Genomic DNA, 25,069 nt, shown 5'->3' with positions numbered 1-25,069 from the left:
ACATAGTTGTCTATGTGTATGTTCTCTCAGATGGATTACAATCAATTCTCATCCTTAATTCCTGTATTAAAAGCATTCCAAAACTTATTTCATAACAATTTTGTCTTGTAACAACTATCATTCATGTAGAGTTTAAAAGAATGGTTTAGTTATTCTTCTTATTGAATTTAAAAATCATTTTTTCTTGGTTGTTAGTTAAAAATATTGAAGCATATTTGAGATAGTATGATTTATAAGCAAATTATATATTCAGTTATTCAGTTGATCAAATATGTATTTCTCACTTCTCATATATATTTGGTCTTCATCCATAGTTCCTGACTCACAACTCTGCCAAACCCTTGAAATTTCCTAAGTACTGAGCATGACCAATGTTTCTTATTAGGTTTATGAGGTTAATTTTGGATCCCAGTTAAGGATGGAACCGGTTGCCAGGAGAACCAACCAGGTGATTAGAAGGTTGGAGCTCTCAGTCCCACCCCTCGACTTCTGGGGAAGGGTGCTGGAGGTTGAGTCTATTGCCATTGGCCAGTGCTTTAATCAATCATGATTATGTAATGAAGCCTCCATCGAACCCCAGCTTTCTGTTTGGAGGGTTTGGAGAGCTTCTGGGTTGTTGAAACCTTGAGGTGTTGGAAAAGTGGTATGCCTGGAGGACATGGAAGCTCCGTGTCCTTTCCCCATTCTTTGCTCTATGCATCTTGAGCATCCGCTAACTCATGTGTTATAATCTTGGTACCTAAAATGTTTCTCTGAATTCTAGTAAAATAATTAAACCTGAGCAGGGAGTTGTGGGAAACTCTAGTTTATTCTTCTGACAAATTTTCATACAGGTAACAACATAGGCTTGAAATTGGCATCCTGAGTTGGAGGGAGTCTTGGAACCTCGCATTTGTAGCCTGTTAGTCAGATGCCCCCAGAGAAGGCAATGGCACCCCACTCCAGTACTCTTGCCTGGAAAATCCCATGGACAGAGGAGCCTGGTGGGCTGCAGTCCATGGGGTCGCTAAGAGTCGGACACAACTGAGCGACTTCACTTTCACTCTTCACTTTCATGCATTGGAGAAGGAAATGGCAACCCACTCCAGTGTTCTTGCCTTGAGGATCCCAGGGACGGGGGAGCCTGGTGGGCTGCTGTCTGTGGGGTCGCACAGAGTCAGACATGACTGAAGCGACTTAGCAGCAGCAGCAGCAGCAGCAGCAATCAGATGCCCCAGTAACAACCTGGGTTTGTGATTGACATCTGAGGTGGGGAAGGAGGCAGTCTTGTTTGACAGACCTCTTAACCTTGATAAGTGGATACTATCTCTGTGTACAGTAGTCTCAAAATTGAATTGAATTGTGGGACACCTAGCTGATAGACTGAGAAATGCTTGTGGGTGTGGGAACTTCCCCCTCCCTATCCCACTGCCATTGCAGTTGGCACCAGACTCATTTACATTTCTGTAACTTTCACATAGTCAGTCTTGAAATGAGCCTTTGTACTCATTGAGTCAGTGGAGTACCCACTTTGGGTGGACTTATGGGTAGAATAAAGCCAGATTTTTCACCTTCTGTTTAATTATATCTTAAAAAAAAAAACCCTATTCATAATTTCAGTTTCCATTTTTACATCTCATTATAGGCATTTTAAAGCATCAAAAACGTTCCTTTCTTATGTTGAAGCTCTTTTTGAATACCCTTAGAGTGCCACCCTCAATTTCTCATTAATTTTAACTTGGTTTAAATAGGGCTTTCACGTCTGAACATTGGAATTGGCTGGGGATGTTAAACAATGACACCCACCCCCCAGCATACAGAGATTCTTTTCTAATTTATCTGAGGTGGGGGCTAAGAGAGAGATAATGTCAAAAAATTTACCGCATGTGTTTCCTGTAACTCAGGTTGAAAATTTTTGACTGAGAAGAGTTTCTTAAGATGGGATCTGAACTTTCTCAGTTCAGTTCAGTTCAGTCACCTAGTCGTGTCCGACTCTTTGAGACCCCATGAACTGCAGCACGCCAGGCTTCCTTGTCCATCATCAATTCCCGGAGTCTTCCCAAATCCATGTCCATTGAGTTTGTGATGCCATCCAACCATCTCAACTTCTGTCGTCCCCTTCTCCTCCTGCCCTCAATCTTTCCCAACATCAGGGTCTTTTCCAATGAGTCAGCTCTTCGCATCAGGTGGCCAAAGTATTGGACCTTGAGCTTCAACATCAGTCCTTCCAATGAACACCCAGGACTGATCTCCTTTAGGATGGACTGGTTGGATCTCCTTGCAGTCCAAGGGACTCTCAAGAGTCTTCTCCAACACCACAGTTCAAAAGCATCAATTCTTTGGCGCTCAGCTTTCTTCACAGTCCAACTCTCACATCCGTACATGACTACTAGAAAAACCATAGCCTTGACTAGATGGACCTTTGTTGGCAAAGTAATGTCTCTGCTTCTTAATATGCTGTTTAGGTTGGTCATAACTTTCCTTCCAAGGAGTAAGTGTCTTGTAATTTCATGGCTGCAGTCACCAATTTGCAGTGATTTTGGAGCCCCCCCAAAATAAAGTCAGCCACTGTTTCCAGTTTCCCATTTATTTGCCATGAATTGATGGGACCAGATGCCATGATCTTAGTTTTCTGAATTTTGAGCTTTAAGCCAACTTTTTCACTCTCCTCTTTCACTTTCATCAAGAGGCTCTTTAGTTCTTCTTCACTTCCTGTCATAAGGGTGGTGTCATCTGCATATCTGAGGTTATTGATATTTCTCCTGGCAATCTTGATTCCAGCTTGTGCTTCCTCCAGCCCAGCATTTCTCATGATGTATTCTGCATAGAAGTTAAATAAGCAAGGTGACAATATACAGCCTTGACGTACTCCTTTTCCTATTTGGAACCAGTCTGTTGTTCCATGTTCAGTTCTAACTGTTGCTTCCTGACCTGCATACAGGTTTCTCAAGAGGCAGGTTAGGTGATCTGGTATTCCTATCTCCTTCAGAATTTTCCACGGTTTATTGTGATCCACACAGTCAAAGGCTTTGGCATAGTCATTAAAGCAGAAATAGATGTTTTTCTGAAACTCTCTTGCTTTTTCGATAATCCTGACTTTCTAGGTATATCCGAAGTTTCTAGGTATCTGGCTAATATTGGCATCAATTTAATTAATAATGCGGTTTGCCTGGTGTTGGATAGCAAATTGGGAACCTGACCTACTGACTGAAATTACTATTTTAAAGTATCTGAAAGTCAGGGGACACCTAAAATGTTGGAGTTGAGAGTTGTTACCCTTTGTCTAATTCCCCATTTTCTGGGTGAAGAGATTCAGGTCCAGAGGGATGAGATATATGGCTCAGCTTCACTAGCTGGTCAGGTTGGGAGCAAGGACTATGAACTTGAAGCTCTTAGCCTATAGTTAGGTGCTCTTTCTGTTTCACTCCTTGCCTCTCAGAAGGTATATTGTGAAATAGCACATAACTTGAGATTTCACTTGTTCTATTTGGGCCAAGTCCTAAAAACTCCTTTAGTTATTTAAACCCCAATGCTTAAGTCCTAATTACCATTCAGTAATTACTTTACAGTGAACAGATGTGTGTTATTTTCTAAGAAAAAAGTTGAAATGATCTACACCTGTACCTTCAGCAGTGTTTCTCCACTGAGAAGTAGCAGTCAGTGTTAATGAATATGCTCAAGTTGCCAAGGTCTCAGATTCAGCTGATGCTGATGTGTAGTGCAGTGTAAGGGTTTCTGTTGCCAACAGATCAAGTGTTCACCAGGCTCACAGCAGCTTTGCCAACTGCCAATCACCCAATTCCACTTTCTCCCTGAAAAGCAGCTTTTGTTTTTCTGAAGTTAAGTAGTCCATTGGTGAAATGAGATAGTGTTTTCTCATTGGAAATAATTTCCCTGGCAGCATAAAGTAACAAAATAGCAAAGTGAATCAGTTGAAGATGTGTTTTTGCTGTGAGTGACTTAGGTGTACACATGTAAGATTACAGAAGCTGGGATGAGGTTAGCAACAACTGTATCAGTGGACTTAATTTTTGTTGGTATTGTTGGAATGGACTGATTGCCATTCTGTAATCCTTATTGTGTTCAGAAATGAGGGTAGAAAATGCTAGAGGTTTATTTCATACTGGGATTCATTACATCATGTTATTTGTTGGAATATAATGTTTGTTTCACTCTCATTTCATAGTTACAGATTGTGCATGTTTTCTACCTAGGCTTAATATAAGAGGCTTCCACAGTTGGAAGGTAGGACTGATTTTTTAAAAATGTATATTTGCCCAAGGTTTGCTTCTAGAGATAAGATGGGTAATGTGGTTTAAACACGTTAGCTTCCTGAGTGTGGAAACTCGGTTCAGTGCAGCTTAAGGGGATACGAGTACAAATACTTCATTTGAAGTCTGCATATTCCTATATCCTCAAATAATCCAGTGCTTCAGATCAATTGATGTTATTTTCCCCTTCAGTTTGGACAGCTGATGAATGGATTATAGTGATAAATCTTAAATGGTGTCTTCCTGATAGTTAGCAGTGATCAACAACTGATCAGGTTTATATTTGTTTAATATTGAACTTTTGTAAATGTCTGTCACTTTTTCCCTTAAAAGGGATAGTGCCACCCCCATCTTTCACTTTTCCTTTCAAAAATTAGTAATGGTAGTAAGACAGTGTCTCAGATGAAAGGAAGGAAATTATACATGACTGAATTTTGACATTATAAGTTGACATTATAGTATGAATCTTCCTAACGTGACATTTGACAACATAAGGTTTGTTTCCCCCTCCTCCCCACCCCGCAAAGTCAATAAAAGAGCATGGATTCCATGCAAACTGTCATAAGTCAACCACACTGATTATGTGAAGACTATCAAAGCCTTAGATAAGAGAGCATTTCTACTGGAGTAGGGACTCAGGCTGCATTTCAGTAAGTACATGATAAATAAATCTCAGTGTGCCTACTCTTCAGTACTGTTAAATGTAATGTGAGATCTTACTTAACAGTAATTTAAAACATTGCTGTTAGGTTGAAAAGAAGTTCTGCAAAAAATAATTTATCATTTTGATTGTTAAAGTTATAAATATTCTAAAGATAAATACTATAGAGGATAATACTAATTCATATCCATGTATTCTTAACCACCTTTGAAAACAATTTAATACTTCGCTGTTTATTTAGAACCCTTTTTGTTATAGACACAGTCAAACCTTTAAGTTACAGATACAAATGAAGCTCCTTTCACCCAAGTCTCCTTCCTACCTCTTCAGAGGTATTAATTATCCTGGTTTAAGTGTTTTCCCTTCATTTTCAAATATTTGTACTTTTATATACATAATTTTATGCTAATATGTTTGTGTGTGTGTATATATATATATACACACACATACATATGCACACACTATTTTGTGTTAAAAACATGATACAGTGCATATCCTGTGGCTGATTGCTTTCTTTCTCCCAATATTCAATATGATCAACACTCATAGTAGTTCATTTGAAATGCAGTATAATAGTCTAGTGTCTGACTGAATCATGATGTTTATCTGTTCTCATATGGCTAGGCATTTCAGTTTCAAAAATGTCATTTTAACAAACTATGGCAACAAAGCCTCTGATGCATACATGCATGCTTATGATGTAAACATTTCTCTAAGAACATACCCATGGATGTTGAATCATTGAGTTGTATGGTATGTGTGTCAATTTTACTAGATACCTTAGTGAATTGTTTTCTGAAGTGTTTGTACCAGTTCACATTCACACCAAGTGTTGAAGATTTCTCTTATTTTGATTATAGTTGATACTACGCCCTGACTGGTTTTGGTTCACATACTTTCTTACCCCATAGCTACAACGTTTTGAAATCCTTGTAGGCTCAGCCTCATCTGCTTTTCTTGAATAGATCTTGCCCTTTTGTAATAGGTTTGAGGGAGCTATAGCCCATTACTCTGTAGCCCACCCACTCTGTGGGTAGATTATACTTGTTGCTAGTCTGGCCTTTACTTTGTGAATTATTTCAAATAACAAGACTTTTTTTTTTTTTTAATACGGCATGTGCTTGGACCCACATTCTGAGAAGTAGAATACTTTGTCTCAAAACCTATTCCTTTAGGATCTGACATTAAATGTAGGATTCAGACTTTATCTAACTTCTTAAAGTTTCTCTTCCAAGGATTAAAGTTCATCCCCTGACATTTAGTTTGCTTCTTTGGGACTTTGGTGCTACAGGGCTTGTGTGTGTGTGTGTGTGTGTGTATGTGTGTGGTATGGTTCTTCTTCCCCCATGCTTTATCAATGCCTTATCTTCCTTCCCGTCTATAATATAGGAAGGTTGCTGTTTGTTATCATGCTTGCATGGTACTTCTCCTGGCACTTTCCTGGCCTGGAGGGCTGATCTGGTTCCCAACAAGTGCTCTCTGCTGTGGATGCTGCCATTGATACCATTTAAGAAAAAGATTCCTATCATTCCTGAAAGTGATTTCATGCTGTTTGCTCTACTCTTTTACAAAATATGTCAATTGTTTGACACCTATTTTTCTTCCTTAAGTAAGTTTTGAAGGTCATGATCATTTCTAGAACTATCAGATATTTCAATTTCTTCTTTATTAATGTGAACATCATCTCCATAGATGTACTAATACCTGTATTCTGATCATCAAGCAGTAAGTGACTGCTTTTTACCTAAATATATGGAGGTTATCAGAAAACCAAAGCCCTAAGAATAGCATTGTAAAGGGAAAGTGAGTCTCACAAAAGCAGATTTTTTTCCTTGATTTTACAAGTCAAATACATGTGTTAATTTTATAAAATTTGGAAAATAAAGCAGTGCGTTAAGGAAAAAGGTTTTCATTAAGCCATAATTAACTTTCTGTAGCAATCCAGATGTAAAGATACACAATATATATTTCTTGAAAAAATATTTGAGAGCCTTTAAATGAGCTAAAGCTCAAATACTTTGGCTACCTGGTGCAAAGAGCTAACTCTTTAAAAAAGACAGTGATGCTGGGAAAGACTGAAGACAGGTGGAGAAGGGGATGACAGAGCATGAGATGGTGGGATGGTATCACCCACTCAGTGGATCTCAGTTTGAGCAAGCTCTGGGTGATGGTGAAGGACTTGGAAGCCTGGCGTGCTGCAGTCCATGAGGTTGCAAAGAGTCAGAAACAACTGAGCGACTGAACAACAATAGTAAAAATTGTTGGGTATATAAAGAGCAGTAAATAAATTAAATATAGATCTGCCATTCATGGAGCTTAAAGTCTTCAGAAGGAAATGGTGAGAGATAAATAACTAAATATGTAAAAGCAAATAGAGAAATGGTGTGAAGATAAGAAAGAGGTACAGTGGTAGCAATGTTGTGACTGGAGGGAAAGGAAGAGAGGACTACATGGACTGCTACATGGATGGAGACTAATTAGTGTTAAAGGGAAAGCCAGTGCTTTTTAGAAGAAAATATTTCAGCTGAGTTTCACAGGATGTGAAAAGCAGGCATGCAAAGATCAAGGAGGACAAGATTACAGGGAGCCAGGGATGCAGGTACAGAGTGTCTGGAGACATGAAAGAGGTTAGCATGTGGCTAAAGTTAGGAAGAGACACCATCAATTTAATCATAGCTTTCTGTGGAGGAGTTAAGGGGAGATAAAAACACAAGAATTTAAATGTACAACCCAATTTAATGATCTAACCAGTTACAGATAAAGTGAAAGTTTACAGACATGCATTTTGAGATCAAGTTATCATGATATGTTTCTATTTTTAAAGAAGTTGGAAACAGGTATATATTTTGTAACTTTCTAAAAAATATTAAGTCTATAATTGCTATTTTCCCATACATGTCCAGGTCTGGATGTTTAGAAATTGATTTGTAAAGTGGTTTAAATATTTGTAAAAATTCCTTATTGCTGATTCTTTACCTTGTATACATTTTTTCTGAAACTTGTGTTTATTTTGTTAAACCAAAGGGATCCTTTGTCCTGCTATAAAGGCAAAGTAAAAGGTTACACGTAACTAAGGAAAATTGTTCCTGATTCACCATTCTTCTCCCCTACCTTTTTCTCTCAGGAATGAAGTCCTTCCATATCTCATCATGCTAGGAGTGGCTTATCAGACGGTCCTATGCAATTCCAGTTTTGCTTATAAGTTAGGACCAAAATGTGTCATCGTGTTTTCTATATTTAGGAACTGTAGGAAGCTGTGCTGACATGTGGGATGTGAGGAGCATCTGTTAAAGAGAATGCTAGAGTTGAAGGCGTTAATGTTTAAAGAAGTGATGAGGCTTTGGGCTCAGCTATCCCCTAGGTTTACTCAGAGCTTGTAGATACTAATTCTCAACACATTCCTAGGAGGCAGATCTGCTCATCTGTGAATGCCTAGATGCATGGAAATGGTGAGCTGTTGCAGTGCTAATTTTCATGTGTCTAGTTTGATGTGAACAGTATGAACCCCATGAACAGTATGAAAAGGCAAAATGATAGGATACTGAAAGAGGAACTCCTCAGGTCAGTAGGTGCCCAATATGCTACTGGAGTCAGTGGAGAAATAACTCCAGAAGGAATGAAGGGATGGAGCCAAAGCAAAAAAAATACCCAGCTGTGGATGTGACTGGTGATAGAAGCGAGGTCCGATGCTGTAAAGAGCAATATTGCATAGGATTCTGGAATGTCAGGTCCATGAATCAAGGCAAATTGGAAGTGGTCAAACAGGAGATGGCAAGAGTGAATGTTGACATTCTAGGAATCAGCGAACTGAAATGGACTGGAATGGGTGAATTTAACTCAGATGACCATTATATCTACTACTGCGGGCAGGAATCCCTCAGAAGAAATGGAGTAGCCATCATGGTCAACAAAAGAGTCTGAAATGCAGTACTTGGATGCAATCTCAAAAACGACAGAATGATCTCAGTTCGTTTCCAAGGCAAACCATTCAATATCACAGTAATCCAAGTCTATGCCCCAACAGGTAACACTGAAGAAGCTGAAGTTGAACGGTTCTGTGAAGGCCTACAAGACCTTTTAGAACCAACACCCAAAAAAGATGTCCTTTTCTTTATAGGGGACTGGAATGCAAAAGTAGGAAGTCAAGAAATACCTGGAATAACAGGCAAATTTGGCCTTGGAATACGGAATGAAGCAGGGCAAAGACTAATAGAGTTTTGCCAAGAAAATGCACTGGTCATAGCAAACACCCTCTTCCAACAACACAAGAGAAGACTCTACACATGGACATCACCAGATGGTCAATACCAAAATCAGATTGATTATATTCTTTGCAGCCAAAGATGGAGAAGCTCTATACAGTCAGCAAAAACAAGACCAGGAGCTGACTGTGGCTCAGATCATGAACTCATTGCCAAATTCAGACTGAAATTGAAGAAAGTAGGGAAAACCACTAGACCATTCAGGTATGACCTAAATCAAATCCCTTTTGATTATAAGGTGGAAGTGAGAAATAGACTTAAGGGCCTAGATCTTACCTGATGAACTATAGAATGAGGTTCATGACACTGTACAGGAGACAGGGATCAAGACCATCCCCATAGAAAAGAAATGCAACAAAGCAAAATGGCTGTCTGGGGAGGCCTTACAAATAGCTGTGAAAAGAAGAGAAGTGAAAAGCAAAGGAGAAAAGGAAAGATATAAGCATCTGAATGCAGAGTTCCAAAGAATAGCAAGGAGAGATAAGAAAGCCTTCCTCAGCCATCAATGCAAAGAAATAGAGGAAAACAACAGAATGGGAAAGACTAGAGATTCTTCAAGAAAATTAGAGATACCAAGGGAACATTTCATGCAAAGATGGGCTCGATAAAGGACAGGAATGGTATGGACCTAACAGAAGCAGAAGATATTAAGAAGAGATGGCAAGAATACACAGAAGAACTGTACAAAAAAGATCTTCACAACCCAGATAATCACAATGGTGTGATCAATGACCTAGAGCCAGACATCCTGGAATGTGAAGTTAAGTGGGCCTTGGGAAGCATCACTAAGAACAAAGCTAGTGGAGGTGATGGAATTCCAGTTGAGCTATTTCAAATCCTGAAAGATGATGCTATGAAAGTGCTGCATTCAATATGCCAGCAAATTTGGAAAACTCAGCAGTGGCCACAGGACTGGAAAAGGTCAGTTTTCATTCCAATCCCAAAGAAAGGCAATGCCAAAGAATGCTCAAACTACCCATGATTGCACTCGTCTCACATACTAGTAAAGTAATGCTCAAAATTCTCCAAGCCAGGTTTCAGCAATATGTGAACCATGAACTTCCTGATGTTCAAGCTGGTTTTATAAAGCCAGAGGAACCAGAGATCAAATTGCCAACATCCGCTGGATCATGGAAGAAGCAAGAGAGTTCCAGAAAAACATCTATTTGTGCTTTATTGACTATGCCAAAGCCTTTGACTGTATGGATCACAATAAACTGTGGACAATTCTGAAAGAGATGGGAATACCAGACCACCTGACCTGCCTCTTGAGAAATCTGTATGCACATCAGGAAGCAACAGTTAGAACTAGACATGGAACAACAGACTGGTTCCAAATAGGAAAAGGAGTACGTCAAGGCTATTGTCAACCTGCTTATTTAACTTTTATGCAGAGTACATCATGAGAAACTCTAGACTGGAAGAAGCACAAGCTGGAATCAAGATTGCCAGGAGAAATATCAATAACCTCAGAAATGCAGATGACACCACCCTTATGGCAGAAAGTGAAGAGGAACTAAAAAGCCTCTTGATGAAAGTGGAGAGTGAAAAAGTTGGCTTAAAGCTCAACATTCAGAAAACGAAGATCATGGCATCCGGTCCCATCACTTTATGGGAAATAGATGGGGAAACAGTGGAAACAGTGTCAGACTTTATTTTTTTGGGCTCCAAAATCACTGCAGATTGGTGACTGCAGCCATGAAATTAAAAGACACTTACTCATTGGAAGGAAAGTTATGACCAACCTAGATAGCATATTCAAAAGCAGAGGCATTACTTTGCCAACAAAGGTCCGTCTAGTCAAGGCTGTGTTTTTTCCTGTGGTCATGTATGGATGTGAGAGTTGGACTGTGAAGAAGGCTGAGTGCCGAAGAATTGATGCTTTTGAACTGTGGTGTTGGAGAAGACTCTTGAGAGTCCCTTGGACTTGCAAGGAGATCCAACCAGTCCATTCTGAAGGAGATCAGCCCTGGGATTTCTTTGGAAGGACTGATGCTAAAGCTGAAACTCCAATACTTTGGTCACCTCATGCGAAGAATTGACTCATTGGAAAAGACTCTGATGCTGGGAGGGATTGGGGGCAGGAGGAGAAGGGGACGACAGAGGATGAGATGGCTGGATGGCATCACTGACTCGATGGACGTGAGTCTGAGTGAACTCTGGGAGTTGGTGATGGACAGGGAGGCCTGGCGTGCTGCGATTCATGGGGTCGCAAAGAGTCGGACACGACTGTGGGACTGAACTGAACTGAAGTGAGTTTGATGTGAACAATAAGTAACTCTGAAGGAAAAGAGTGGGTGATTTTTATTTCAACCACTTCCTTAATTTGGGACAGTTCTCTGTCTTGGCTTTTCTAGCTCTCCAAAAGTAAACATATCTAAGATAGTTTCGAGTTCTTGTATCTCAGTGACAGGAAAATATTTCTAGAATGTACATGAACCAGAGACTCTCTCAGTAAATTGAACTTTACTTCCCTTATTTAAATTTTGTTTCCTCTTGTATGACTTTATCAATGTTATTGGAAAATGTTATTTTGTTTGGCTTTGCCAAAGTCTGCTCTTTGGGTGATGTTGGATTTTCCATGTCATTGCATTCTTTTTCTCTGTATTATTCAGATCCCCCCAGTTACCAGTTGAAACTATTAACTGGTCATTTATCTAAAATGGATTTTAGATAAATACACTCTCTCATTTGTTTTTCTATGTTGTCGTTCATAATGTTTCCTGCATCTGGTATGCTATTGTTTTAGAGCAAGCTGCCATACAAAATACCATGTACTGAGTTGCTTGAGCAGGTATTTATTTGTCAGAATTACAGAGGCTGAGAAGCCAACTGGTAACTGTCTATTAAACTTCCTCTTCTAGATTGTTAAAGTCATTTCTTTATATCTTTTAAGGTACACTCCTTGGAGTTTTCTTAAATTTTTGCCCATATTAACAATAAAAGGAAATAAAAATATGACTTTGTTTTTGTTTTTATTATGGCAATGCAATTTATAACAGATTTGTTTATTTACTTATAACTCATAATGTTTATTCATATTGGAGGGTGATTTAAGCATTATTTTTTATGGTTGTTTTGATCTGTATCATAAGCTATCAAATATTCCCCAATAAAAGATGGCATTTTTCAGAATTATAGACCTTAAAGTTAATGGAATTAGCTTTGCCAAATTCATGCCATGATTCTTTTTATTTCCCTATGACAACTTTCTTCCTACATCTAATTTTAGATTCTCTTTCCATTTCCTTTCCGTTTACCAGAAGAATACTGTTTCCACCATGTTTAGAAGACAAGTTTAAATGAGTTCTGTGCTTCACTACTTGATTTTAGATAAATACAATCTCTCATTTGTTTTTCTATGTTGTCGTTCATAATGTTTCCTGCATCTGGTATGCTACTGTTTTAGAGCAAGCTGCCATACAAAATACCATGTACTGAGTTGCTTGAGCAGGTATTTATTTGTCAGAATTACAGAGGCTGAGAAGTCAAAGACTAGAGTGTCAAGAGATGGGGTTTCAGGTGAGAACCCTCTTGCTTGCAGATTGCCACCTTCTTCCTGTGTTCTTTACATGTTGAAGGCTAGCTTTGGTTTCTGTCTGTTGTTATAAGGACCCAAATCCCATTGTGGAAGCCCTACCCACATGACTTCATCTAAACTTAATTACCTTCCAAAGGCTCCACCTCCAAATGCCATGACATTGGGGGTTAGGGCTTCACCACATGAACTTGGGGGGTTGCAAACATTCGGTTCATGACATCTACCTTTCTCTTTTGTTAGGTTCTTCTACTCCCACTCAAATACTACTCTGATTAAAGTAGTCCTCAAATCATACCTTCTTGGGTTTGATCTTTCCATTTGGAATTACTGTGAAAACTTACCACTGTCTGCCACCTGTTATGTGTAGGTGAGCTGTTTTTGTTTTCCCACTGTGATAACAACTATTAGAGGGCGTGTCATTTAAACTGCAGGCATTTTGTAACTGTAAACTCCAGGAGAAGGTATTCTCCTAAATATGTATTTATGAATATTGAATGCAAATAATGAGGAAGTTTCTTAGTCAAGCCATTGATGTCCTGAAAGTAACTGGCCTTCAAATATTTGTATTTGCCAGTAACAGGTGTTGATGAAAAAGTGTAAAAATTGGAACTCTCATACACTACTAGGATTGTAAAATAACATAGCTTTTTGGAAAACTGTTTGGCTATACTCACTATTAAACATAAAGGCTATCATTTGACCCAGAAATTTAACTCCTAGGAATTTACCCAAGAGAAATGAGAACATAAAGCCACACTGTTCAAAGGGGCATTAATCATTAAAATGTGGACTCATCCTAAATGTTCATCAACTGATATGCAGATAAACAAGTGTGTAATATTCATGTCATAGAATATTATGTGGAAATACATATAAATGAATTACTGATACATGCTATAACATGGATTAACCTTGTAAACATTATGCTTCATAAAAGAAACCAGTCACAAAGGGCCATATAATATCTGATTCTATTTATATGAAGTTTACCGAATAGGCAAGTTTATAATGACAAACAATATGTTGGTGATTGCCAGGGGCTAGGAGGAGGGGGATTGGGAAGGACTTTGAATAGCAATATGGGAGTGAATTTACATAATTTCTTTGGTGGGGGGATGAATATTCTAAAACTCGGTGGTAGCAATTTTCTAACCCTTGAAAAATATTACTGTTATTAACATACAATCAGTAGTTCTTAAAATATGTAAACAAAACCTTCATGTCTCCTAGAGTGCTGAGCAGAAACCAAACTGAGTCAGAGTCAGGCTTTCTGCAAAACTTAAAATTTTATTTATTTATTTATATTAGCTAAATGTATTTGTATCAACAATTGCTGACCTGAAATAGGCTTTCTGTAAAGAAAGCTGAGCTGAGGTGGATGGAATTTTTAAGACAGATTTTTACTCTTATCATCCTCCTTGCCAAACAAACTGAAGTTAGCACTGTCATATTGGTCCGCACTATTTATTCCTCTTCCCTTGTGGCTCAGATAGTAAAGAAAGCTACTTCAGTTCAGTTGCTCAGTTGTGTCTGACTCTTTGTGACCCCATGGACTGCAGTGCAGCAGGCTTCCCTGTCCATCACCAGCTCCTGGAGCTTACTCAGACTCATGTCCATCAAGATGGTGATGCCATCTAACCATCTCATCCTCTGTCGTCCCCTTCTCCTACCTTCAATCTTTCCCAGCATCAGGGTCTATTTAAATGAGTCAGTTCTTCACATCAGGTGGCCAAAATATTGTAGCTTCAGCAGCAGTCCTTCCAATGAATACTCAGCACTGATTTCCTTTAGGATTGACTGGTTGGATCTCCTTGCAGTTCAAGAGACTCTCAAGAGTCTTCTCCAGCACCACAGCTCAAAAGCATCAATTCTTCAGCCCTCAGCTTTCTTTATAATCCAACTCTCACATCCGTACACGACTACTGGAAAAACCATAGCTTTGACTTGATGGAACTTTGTTGGCAAAGTAATGTCTCTGCTTTTTAATATGCTGTGTAGGTTGGTCATAACTTTTCTTCCAAGGAGCAAGCGTCTTTTAGTTTCATGGCTGCAGTCACCATCTACAGTCATTTTGGAGCGCCCCCCCCCCCAAAAAAAAAAGAAAAGAAAGCTACTTAGGGACTTCTAATCCATTATGAGGGAATTTGATAGAATCCACCATGATGACTCAGGTATGGCATAAGGATAGGATTAGGACTCGGGTATGGCAGATATTAGACCTGCCTGGGGTCTAATACAGGCTGTTGATACTTTCTATGCCCCATCTTTGATTCTCTGGATGCAGATTTTGGCTCCCATCCTTGTTGCAGAACCAGGTTGTGTTCTGCTTCAGGGATTCTTGCTTTCTGCCCTAAGTTTTCTGTAATATGCAGCGCAGTGTAGTGCTCAGTCATATCCGACTCTTTACAACCCCAAGGACTGGGGTCTGCCAGGCTCCTCTGTCCGTGACATTTTCCAGGCAAGGATACTGGAGTGGATTGTCATTTCCTACTCCAGAAGTGTAATAATGAAGGGTTAATACCTCCTGAGAACCTTAACCAATAGGGGATGAACGACCAGTAAACAGATACTCCTCCAGTTGGTATTTTGAATGGAAAACTCAAGTTAATTTCACACTATACGACACTGAGACTGACTCCTGCTTGACAGTGATGGTATCTGCAATTTAGTTACTTCATCTGCATGAAATAATAATAATTTCCTCTGTGTAGAAAACAATTGGTATGTTCAACCTAAGACTACTATCCTAAGAGGCATGCATGTGAAATTGACCTTTGGCTAATAATAATACAAAGTTTTGTAATTGATAAGAGTAGCTCAGTATATATAAGCTGCCTGTACAAATAATTTGGTGTGTGTTGAATACCTGTTTTCTTTCAGTTGTATGGAATTTAGGTAATTCTAGCAGAGAGTACCTATGTGACCAGCCCTCCTACAAGCGAAACTAATTCTCAGTGCCCACACTGAGTCTCTAATCAGCTTCTCTGGATGGAAACATTGCAGACGTGTTGATGCATTGGCATTGCTGGGAAAGTGTACACTCTCTGTGACCACTTCACTGGGAGACAGCATAAGGAAGCTTGGCATTGGGATTACTCCAGACTCTTCCTGTATTTTTTTTCTTGATTACCTATCTTTGTTTTCCTACTGCACCATTGTCATAAATCTTACACACAAGTGAAGCTTACATGCTGAAACTAGCAAACCTTTACTTTAGGGGCAGTCTTGAGGACCCTGACACAGCTGCCATGGTTATTTTGAAGAATGAATGAGATAATGTGAAAGATTTTAGTGCAGTGCTTCTAACATCCTAAGTGTACCATAAATCTTAAGGTTTGCCCGGTTGTCCCCGATCACTCAGCATGGGGTGCCAATTGGTTTGAGGATCCCAAGTTAACCAGATTGACTGAGTGTGTAGTGTGTAGGTCATATTAATCTCGAGATAAAGAGATAGAAGGGTACTAGTGCTGCTGGAGTTGGAATTTAATTTGATAATGCTCAACACAATTGCTTTAAAATTCCGGTCCTTCTCCGCCATCTTTTGCACAGCCAATAGGAAATGCAGAATAATAGCTGATGACTTTCCTGTTCTTGTCAACACATACTTCCTTTCCAAACACTCCCTTTAAAGCCATTAACCTGAACTTTTTCTATACTTTATTGAACTGATGCCGTTTTCCATTTGCAGTGACCTTTCCCTCTTCTGTCAGACGCCCTCTTCTGACCACTCATCATGAACTGGCTCACACCCTGTCTCTGGCAGGAGATTACAGAGTGCTCAAATCCTGTGGGTCTCTCCTTTAAGGAGATGGAGTGCTGTAGTTTAAAATCATGAATGTGAGCATGAAGATCTAGGTTCTGCACTGTGGGTTTATGTCTAATTTTAAGACTTTGAGCAAGTTACTTAGATTTCCTGAGACTCTGTTTGGTAGTCTTTGTAATATCAAGATAGTAGTTGTTTTTTTTTAATTCTTTTTTTTTTTTTTTTTAACTTGCTGATCAACAGTGGATTGAGGCCACAAAATGAATTACTGTACTGGTGAGAATGCTGTATAGACACTGAAGCACTGCACCTATGCTTGCCTTTTGAGTTCTTACTTCCTTTCTGTATGGTTTCATGTTGCCATTATTGTCCACCTTTGTAATGTTTTGTTGTCTAAATAGAATCTATCTAAATAGATTCCTTTATGGTTTGTGCCTACCTCTTTTGAGTCTTGACATTCCCTATGGTAGTTAGCAAAGTGATGTGCTGCTAAATGGGGCTCGGTTAAGAATCTTGTCAGGTTTATTGATGAGGACCTGGGAGTTTGGAGACAGGTCATAGGGATATTTAGAATAAAAGAAAGCATGGGATTGAGAACAAACACTTTATGTACAGAGCAGGAGTCAGTGAAGTGGCTGATTTTCAGGATTAATATAGGGGACCCAAGTCTGTACCAGAGAAGGCAATGGCACCCCACTCTAGTACTCTTGCTTGGAAAATCTCATGGGCAGAGGAGCCTGGTAGGCTGCAGTCCATGGGGTCACTAAGAGTTGGGCATGACTGAGCGACTTCACTTTCACTTTTCACTTTCATGCATTGGAGAAGGAAATAGCAACCCGCTCCAGTGTTCTTGCCTGGAGAATCCCAGGGATGGGGGAGCCTGGTGGGCTGCCATCTATGGGGTCGCACAGAGTCGGACACGACTGAAGCGACTTAGCGGCAGCAGCAGCAAGTCTGTACAGCTGTTTAAAGGCTTCTTCATGATTAGGTGCTTTCAAAGTAAGTGTCCTGTTTCCTGTAATTTTGTTTCATCAATTATGTCAGACATTGGTGGTATTTAACAATCTAACAATGCTTAGATTTCTTTTTCAAATGTATCATTGGCAAATGTTTATCATGGATGGGACTGTTATTATGTTTTGTTTTTCTTATAGAGGTCTAAGAAAAGCCTTATAGTAATGACCTATTAGAATTCAAGTATTATAAAGAAGCAGTAATATAGAATATTTTTAGCCATTGCTTTATTTGGCAAACATTTACATGTTCTTACTTTATGTCAGATAATGTTATAAAAACTTTATGCATATTTTTCTAATCATTCTAACATTCTGTGGAAAGTGAAGTGAAAGTTGTTCAGTCATGTCCAACTCTTTGCAACCTCATGGACTGTACAGTCCATGGAATTCTCTAGGGCCAGAATACTATAGTGGGTAGTTTTTCCCTTCTCCGGAGGAACTTCCCAACCCAGGGATGCAACCCAGGTCTCCCTCATTGCAGATGGATTCTTTACCAGCTGAGCCACAAGGGAAGCCCAAGAATACTGGGGTGGGTAGCCTATCCCTTCTTCAGGGGATCTTCCCAACCCAGGAATAGAACTGGGGTCTCCTGCATTGCAGGCAGATTCTTTACCAACTGAGCTATCTGCTGCTGCTAAGCAGGAAACCCAAAGGCTGTTCTTTTTCTTTTTCCATTTTGCATACAAAGAAGGCATAAAGTAAGTGAATTATTTAAGATCACACAAATATATAAATGGTTGAGTTTACAAAACCGGTCAGTCCAGTTCTATAAGTATGTGCTCTTAATCCCTGCTTTATACTTTATACTTAATCCTTGCCTTCTGTTATTATCTTTGTATTTAACTATGTGTAGGCATGTGCATCCATGTAATGTGGATAATGTGTTTATTGTTTGGGGGCTACTGTGATGCCATGACTCAGAAAACAAAACAGAAACCTATTCTGATGACTTGTGAACTTTTCTGACTTACAATACTAATCTTTGTATCCCTAAAAATTTTACTGGTCATTGCAATTAGGTTCAATAAGGTAAATAAATTGGATTACAAGATAATGATGGATTAGGAATGATTGTTAAATCTCTTTAAACTCTAACTTAATGTCAAGAGAACAGCTAACACTAAAGTCAACTAATACTAAAATGGTGTTGTCTGTTTGCTTGGTTATCTAAGGACAACTGCCCTGATATTCACCGTCTTTTGTTCATTTTTAATATAATTCAGCATTGAAAGCACAAGATATAAAGGGATGAAAAGATGATGCCCCACTGTACTTACTCAAGTAAATTATTATGCCTTGACCTTTTGACCAAATCAAATTCATCTTCTCTCTCCCTGCAACTCTGCCCTTTTTAATAAGGCAGCACAGATTTAATGGATTGGGAGTCTGAGTAAGTAATAAGAACACAGAGAAGAGTGGCCAACATGATTAAGATTTTATTTGTGGTGTAATTCCATTATAATTAACATTATGTAACTGGAGAAATATGGTGTTTGCACCTCTTTCCAGCAGATGTTTTTAAGTCAGTGGCAGAAAGGAGATTAAATAGTAAATGAAGACCTACTTATTGAAATTGTTTTTGCATCTTGTACTGTTGGATTCATTTGTTTGTTTCACAAACCACAGTTAATTTAGTAAGGAAAATAAGCAGTATGTTTAACAAGCACTGTAAATAAATTTGTTTGCAATCGTTTGAAGTACCATAGTTGAACTTTCTATGTTAGAAAATACTACTAAAAGAGCTATAAAGTGGGAAGTGATTAAATAGTGAAAAGTTTCTTTTTTCCCCCCAAAAAGTGTTAAACAGAATTTAAAGTTAAGTAAATTAAAATACCATGGTTTTGTATATAGAGAAAAGCATTTTCAATTTGTCACAAGTGATTATTTTTACAAAAACATTTTGGCCAGTTAAATACATAATCAATTTACCTGAGTTTGGATCTGAGTCTTCTGGCCAAGGGGTTGGCAATCTATGGCCAGGTGGCCAAGTCCGGATATCCACTTCTTTATAAGTCTTCCACTTACTAAGCAAGTTTTTTGTTGTTGTTTTAATTTGTAGATGATTGGAAAAATACAAAAGAATAGTAATTCATGATATGAAAATCATGACATTCAAATGTTAGTGTCCATAAATAAGGTTTAATGGCACACAACCCCACTCATCTGTGTTTGTATCATTTATATTGATTTTATGTTACATCAGCAGAATTGAATAGTTCTGATACAGATTTTATGGTCTGCAAAGCTGAAAATATTTATCCTCTAGATCTTTACGACAAAGTTAGCAGACCCCTGCTCTAGCCAATAGTAGTAATAAGACTGTGATTTCTAATAGGACTGTAGTTTAGATACAAATGTCTCCATTTTACAGCTCAAGATACTGAGGCTCTGATTATTAAGTCATTTTACTTGGTTAGAATTGGGTTTTGAGGGCAGTCTTGAACTATAACAACTTGAAATATATATGAAAACATATATGAATGCTTAGAATTCAGATCTATTTAAAAACAACATTTTAAGTCTTTTGAAAATGGGGTTATGTCTTCTGTTATCAGTTAATAGTTATTGGATAGTATTTGGTTGATTTAAAAGCAGTCATTCCAGGGGCTTCCCTGGTGGCTCAGTAGTAAAGAATCAGCCTGCCAATGGCAGAAGACATGGGTTCCATCCCTGATCCAGGACGGTCCCACGTGACCTGGGACAACTAAACCTGTGTGCCACAAGTACTGAGCATGTGCTCTAGAGCCCAGAAACCACAACTGCTGAAGCCCAAATGCCCTAGAGCATGTGCTCAACAACTGGAGAAGCCACTGTGACTGGAGAGTAGCTCTCAGTTGCTGCAACTGGAGAAAGCCCACACACAGAAACAAAGACCCAGCACAGCCAAAACGAAAGAAAGACACATTAGGAAAAAAGTAGTCATTCCAATGTGTGGGACATTTGAGATATGATATTGTATCTGTCTACGAAAGGGAGGCTCATAATCTGTTTTCATAGTAGATGGCAGAATCACTTTTCTGTGTCAGTGTGGATCCTACTCTGTATAAAAATGATTACAAGTTGGTACAACTTTTATTTTGAGAACTCTAATACAGTAGTCTTGGGAAATTGCCCATAGGGCCTTTCTCTGGAAATCTTATTGCTCGCTGGTTTAGTACAGAAAAATGGGAAAGATGATGGCTGTTCATGGCAGGAGTTTACATAGCTAAGTTTATGGAAGGAGGCAAGAATTTACTTGTTTCCCATCATTGACGTCTTACCTCCCTTCCTGAACTAGAGGATCATGATAAGTGATTATTGCATTAGGATGTGGTGATGATCAGTTTTGTGTGTTATTAAAAAATGTCTTAAGAGGAAATCTATTTAACAAAGTATTTAGGGTAACTTTAAGCATGAAAGAAGAGGGAACCATTGTTTCCTCAAGAGTTTGCTGAATTTCAGTTTTGAAAGACCAAGTGAAACATGGTGAACTGTATTTTAATGTGCAAAATTCCTTCGGCTTATTGAAAGGATCTTCTGAGGGTTAAGGTTGTCCTTACATGGTGCTAAATCAGGATAATAGCCTGAGATTTACTATTTCATACTATTTAGTTAGTTACCAGGATTCTTTAAAAAGCCATTCTTATAGACTTTCTTAAATATAGCTGATGGATGATAATCTAAATAATGCCTTGAAGGCAGATCCTGTGTCTTATAGTACCTTCAGTATTGAGAGCAGTAAGTACCTAATAGTAAATATTATTTTAAATAACATTTTACTGAATGTTATGTGCCAGAAAATATGCTATTTTTTTTACAACTAATATCTAATTTAATTGCCTAAAAATCTTCTGGCCTTAATAGTTTATTCCAACATTACAGGGTTTACAGGGCTGAATAGAACACTTGAGCAGGAACTGGCAACCCACTCCAGTATTCTTGCCTGGAGAATTTCATGAACAGAGGAGCCTGGTGGGCTACAGTCCATGGGGTCACAGAGTCGGACACAACTGAGGGACTAACACCCCCACATACACATAGAACACTTGAAGTGGCTAAAATTAACATTCAGGTATCTCTGATTCCAAAGCCTGATTGTTTTCATGCTATGGTAGTAGGGCATGCTCCAAATGTTTGAGTGAATTCATGGGTGTATGAAAGAGTCAGTTGTTAACAGGAATACGTAATCATGGAACTTGAATCTGTTTTTAATCTACAGTTTCTTTACTCATAATTCTAATACTGTTATCATCATTATAAGCTTTATCAGAGATCCATACCCCATTCGCTTGCTTTGAAAAAGAAACATTATAGAATAGAAAAGTCCATGGATGCTTGGGGCTGGTGCACTGGGACCACCCAGAGGGATGGTATTGGGAGGGAGGAGGGAGGAGGGTTCAGGATGGAGAACACATGTATACATGTGGCAGATTCGTTTTGATATATGGCAAAACCAATACAATACTGTAAAGTTAAATAAAATAAAATTTAAAAAAAAAGAAAAGTCCAAGTTATGACTTAGGAATGAACAAATCAGTTGCCCCCTGTTGTAAACAGCAGTGTGACTGGCAGCAGAGATGCAGTATTTCTGCTGCAGTTTAGATGGATTGCAAAGGGTTAGTTGTTCAGTATGCCATTTGTTGAGATAAAACTAAATGACTTAAATGACTTTCACAGCAGTCTGGCTGATGGCTAGAAAGGCAGACATGTTGTACCTGAGACAGGGACTCAAGAGCATTTCAGTGATTTACCCAGGTAACCTAGCTGGAAACGCAAGCTTTCTGACTGCAGCGCTGTATTGGGTAGAACCTTGTTTTGAGGAGGAAAAGCTGGACCCATATCATGGGAGTAACCAGTTTTCCCAAGCCCAGTGAAGATGCAATTGTACAGATATATGGGTTCTTCCCTTTTAGAGACAGACTTAGCTACTGGAAACATCAAAGCACAAGTGCACAAAAAGGAACACGTGGCATATACATGTGTCGTAGATAATGATGTTTTACTTCTGTCCTGTCCAATGGAAATACACTATGAGCCAAAAATATAATTTCGATTTTTCTAGAAGTCACAATAAAAAGTACAATGAAACAGGTGAAATTTTATACGTATGTTGTTTTCAAAATATATCCACATAAAACAATTTTGCGTAAGATACATTACACTCATTTTTTTTGCACCATCTCTTCATTTCTTACTAGCTACCTTACAAGCCCTCAGTAGTCATATATGGCTAGTGATCAAACAGTGAGATGACGAGCCAGCTAGGTTAAAAATATGAAAAGGCATTTAAACTTAAACATAAAAGAGATCATACGAATGAAAAAATAGAGGGGATGCACTGGATAGCACAACTCTAAATATTGGTACCATACTGGAGAGCACAACCCAACTTCCCTGCTTAAGTATGGAAAAGCTCTTGAGAGAAAAGGAAGGGAAGGGGTTTTCCTAATTCATTCTTCTGCATCCCCTCTATTTTTTCATTCATATGATCTCTTTTATGTTTAAGTTTAAATGCCTTTTCATATTTTTAACCTAGCTGGGTTGTCATCTCACTATTTGATATTCAATCATCTGATAAAGAGTTCCTATTCTCAAGAGTTGTCTGAGGAAGCAGTATATCTGTGCAAGGAAATACATAAACATGACTCCAGTGATTGGAACAAAATTAGAAGATTCCTGAGGAAAAGTTGCTGTTCTAATTCAACAAATCCACCTCAGCAATAGCTCAGGCTCATAAGAAGCAAATTGGTTATTTTGGATTAATGTCAAATGAATATACTTTTATTCACATTTTTTCTCTTTGTCATTCAGCTAAAATGAGTGATTGATAATGGTTAGAATGTCGTTTAGCTACAGAAAAGAAAAACCCAGAAAATATTTAAACTACTCTTCAACTCAATTACATTCTAATAAGATAATGATAATTTTGATCCAGATTATGATCTTTTAGACATTTATTATTTCAGTGTGAAACAGTCCTGTGAAATTAACATATATGATTATACATAAACTATATTTTTCTCTTGGAGAAGGCAATGGCACCCCACTCCAGTACTCTTGCCTGGAAAAATCCCATGGACAGAGGAGCCTGGTAAGGCTGCAGTCCATGGGGTCGCTAAGAGTCAGACACGACTGAGCGACTTCACTCTCACTTTTCACTTTCATGCATTGGAGAAGGAAACGGCAACCCATTCCAGTGTTCTTGCCTGGAGAATCCCAGGGACAGGGGAGCCTGGTGGGCTACCATCTCTGGGGTTGCACAGAGTCGGACACGACTGAAGTGACTTAGCAGCATACTTTTCTGTAAAGAAATTTAGCCAATTGGCAGGTTATTGTTGTTGTTCAGTCGCTCAGTTGTGTCTGACTCTCTGCGACCCCATGGACTGCAGCACGCCAGGCTTCCCTGTCCTTCACTATTTCCCAGGGCTTGCTCAAACTCATGTCTGTTGAGTCAATGATGCCATTCAACCATCTCATTCTCTGTCACCCCCTTCTCCTTGTTCCCTCAATCTTTCCTAGCATCAGGGTTTTTTTCCAGTGAATCAGCTCTTCACATCAAGTGGCCAAAGTATTGGAGCTTCTGCTTCAACATCAGTCCTTCCAATTAATATTCAGAATTGATTCCCTTTAGGATTGACTGGTTTGATCTCCTTGCTGTCCAAGGGACTCTCAAGAGTCTTCTCCAGCACCTCAATTCAAAAGCATCAATTCTTGGATCAAAGGGACTCAGCCTTCTTTATGGTCCAACTCACACATCCGTACATAACTACTGGAAAAACCATAGCTTTGACTTGACAGACCTTTGTCAGCAAGGTGATATATCTGCTTTTTAATATGCTGTCTAGGTTTGTCATAGCTTTTCTTCCAAGGAACAAGCATCTTTTAATTTCATGGCTGCAGTGGTCATCTGCAGTGATTTTGGAGCCCAAGAAAATGAAGTCTCTCAGTTTCCCCCATCTGTTTTCCATGAAGTGATGGGATGGGATGAGATGCCATAATCTTCATTTTTTGAAAGTTGAGTTTTAAGCCAGCTTTTCCACTCTCCTCTTTCACCTCCATCAAGAGGTTCTTTAGTTACTCTTTGCTTTCTGCCATTGCTGCTACTGCTGCTAGGGTGGTGCCATCTGCATATCTGAGGTTATTGCTATTTCTCCCTGCATTCTTGATTCCAGCTTGAGCTTTATTCCGTCTGCATTTCACATGATATACTTTTTGTAGAAGTTAAATAAGCCAGGTGACAATATACAGCCTTGATGTATTCCTTTCCAATTTTGAACCAGTTTGTTGTTCCATGTCCAGTTCTAACTGTTGCTTCTTGACCTGCATACAGGTTTCTCAGGAGACAGGTAATGTGGTCTGGTATTGCCGTCTCTTTAAGAATTTTCCAGTTTGTTGTGATCTACACAAAGGCTGTAGTGTAGTCAATGAAGGAGAAGTAAATGTTTTACCAGAAAGAATTTAAATACCATGTTCTAGATACAGGTATGTGTAGTACACACATATGCTTATTTTTACCATAATGAATATGAGGTTATATGCTCTACTTATATACATATGTAAGTAGAGCATATATATATAATATATGCTCTACTTCTCT

General features: G+C 38.7%; 1 protein-coding gene across 3 annotated transcripts in view; it reads left to right on the top strand.

Moving 5' to 3' along the window:
* The window catches only part of CNTN4 (contactin 4), a 1,027,736-nt gene that overhangs the window by 120,180 nt on the left and 882,487 nt on the right, over positions 1-25,069 (top strand). The gene's annotated exons all lie outside the window — the stretch shown is intronic.

The sequence above is a fragment of the Bos taurus genome, chromosome 22, assembly GCF_002263795.3.
Source record: "Bos taurus isolate L1 Dominette 01449 registration number 42190680 breed Hereford chromosome 22, ARS-UCD2.0, whole genome shotgun sequence".
In the NCBI taxonomy this organism is placed as follows: Eukaryota; Metazoa; Chordata; class Mammalia; order Artiodactyla; family Bovidae; genus Bos; species Bos taurus.
This window is presented reverse-complemented; position numbering and strand designations above follow the sequence as displayed.